Source organism: Protopterus annectens, chromosome 4.part0, assembly GCF_019279795.1.
Source record: "Protopterus annectens isolate FY-2018-M chromosome 4.part0, PAN1.0, whole genome shotgun sequence".
Lineage (NCBI taxonomy): Eukaryota > Metazoa > Chordata > Ceratodontiformes > Protopteridae > Protopterus > Protopterus annectens.
In genome coordinates this window covers 286,241,806-286,244,127 of record NC_056733.1, presented here as the reverse complement: position 1 = coordinate 286,244,127, position 2,322 = coordinate 286,241,806, and the positions used below count along the sequence as shown (strand labels likewise).

At 41.9% G+C, this 2,322-nt stretch overlaps 1 non-coding gene across 1 annotated transcript; it reads right to left on the bottom strand.

Annotated features, from left to right (window-relative positions):
- Window positions 1-210: 210 nt before the first annotated feature.
- TRNAP-AGG lies at window positions 211-282 on the bottom strand. The gene has a single exon. It is a non-coding gene; the product is annotated as a tRNA-Pro (tRNA).
- Window positions 283-2,322: the final 2,040 nt, after the last annotated feature.

Below are 2,322 nucleotides of genomic sequence, written 5' to 3'. Positions count from 1 at the left end.
AGCCATTTACCCCATGTTTGAATCAAACCCTGCACCTTGTGTTTATAAGGTAAACACCTTAACCATTATGCCAACATCCCACCCCTTAGTTAAGTGGCTGACTTTCACAGTATGTAAATCTTGGAGGATATCAAACTCTTAAGTTCACTAGCCAGCTAATTTTCAGAGGAAGACCTTCACCATCCACTGTACCTTTCTATTCAAAACTCAGGGCTTGTCCGGGATTTGAACCCGGGACCTCTCGCACCCTAAGCGAGAATCATACCCCTAGACCAACAATCCTTCAGAGACAAAACTCCAATGGATTATGCGGTATTCCTGCCTATTGGGGTTAATATAGCCTGTTTTCCCACCTTTACACACCATTGGGCAATATTTAAAAATGTGGTGCATTGATTAGCAGCATGCAAACCAGTGCAGCTGAGCTGAGCAGTGCTAAAACCAATATGCTTAGCAGTGCTTAGTGGTGCACAAACCAGCTAAGCAGAACCGAGCAGTGCATAAACATTTTCAGCCATTATTGTGTTTATGCGGTGCTTAGCAGGGCTTAGCAGGTCTTTGCAGAGCTTAGCTGAGTACAGCAGGGCAATATTTAAAAATAATTTGCATAGTTTGTATTATGAACAAAAATGCTAACTTGCTCTTCCATGTTTTCAAACCTTGTACCTACTGCATATGAGGCTGTAATTCTAATCTTTTAGGTACATGGATATGTGAAAGTTTGTTATACCTTTAATTCTACCTCTGACCTACCTTTAAACAGTGCTGAGCACTGTGGTGCTCCATGCAAACCCACTCAACTATGCTTAAACTTGACCTTTACCGACTAATTAAATATATCCGGTTTCTATTTTTAGATGTCTGGCAGTTGTCTTGGCACCGCTTAGTACTGCTGCACTCTGATCCGCTCCATGCAAACATTGTTTTAAAAAAAATAGATTACATTGCTATAATACATATATAAGGAAGTGATTGTTACACTGTATTCAGCATTCATCAGACCTATTATTGAGTAGAATGCCCTCTTTGGTATGTACCTAACCAGGCATATCTAACAACTGGAATTCCACAGAGGTTCATCACTAAAAGAATACAGGACATAAGTAATGTGTCCTATGCAGACTGCCTCAAGGCCCTATCCCTGTATTATGCCTCCTACAGGCTTTTGAGGGGAGATCTATGCCTGGCATACAGGGCATTGTCAGACCCCACTCTGATGGACCTCTTGCATATCCACAAAACAAACAGTACCAGAATTACCCCTTCTAAAGATTTAAACATTGCCTGTGATATAAATAGGACCTACTGGAGAGATAGGTATGTACCCCAGAGAGTACCCCATCTATGAAACAGGCTACCCATCCATGTGAAGAAGAGTTTCTCCCTAATCCAATTCAAGTGCAACTTGGACAATTGGATGGGAAACCAGAAATTCATCCCTGGTTTGGCACCTATGTCTCTGATGCAAACAGGTAACCTGTAAATGGTCATCTCCTAGGCCCATACTTACATTTATCAAGGATATCAGAACTCATCAGAGATCTGGAATGCATGGCTAGGCTTAAAAAGGCCCTTGTGGTTGTTAGCCTAGTAAACACCTATGAACCTATGAACATATGAATCGTGTCCCATGATTCTTCCTCAGCAGCATGCCATGATTAATATGCATGGCGTGCTGCTGAGGGGGAACCATGTATGCAGACACAGTAACATTTCATGTAGGCTCTACACTATGCCTATATGGATTTTATTAAATCTAGGGGAATATGATCAAGTTTTTGAAAACTCAAAGCTTTTGAATGGAGATTGTGGTACGGCAAGGATTGGGAAATTGTACCCTTTTCCTCAGTGTAGTGCAATGTCAGAGTTAGTATATACAATTTGCAGGGGGCATGAGGGGCACAGCCCCCCAGCAATGGAGGGTTCAGGGAGGCTTGCCACCCTGCAAAAATGTAAAAAAAGATTTTTTATTTTTTTTATTTTTTGATGTTTGAGTTTTCAGAAACTGAAGCTTATGGTGTATTTGATATCTTTGATACTTGTTCAGGTTTCTGAAAAGTCAGTCATCTGACAGGCTCATACACACACACACACACACACACACACACACACACACACACACACACACACACACACACACACACACACACACACACTCACACATAGGATCATAGGAAGTTACTAGGCTATTGGCCCTGAGGATCTTACAAGCCTAGCCAGGAATTTAGCTCATGTTCTGACAAGTCAGCACCCAATGCTCCTGTGCAGCAGGGATGCAGGTGGAATTCCAGGGGTGTATTTTCTGCTCTCCATCCAGTTATC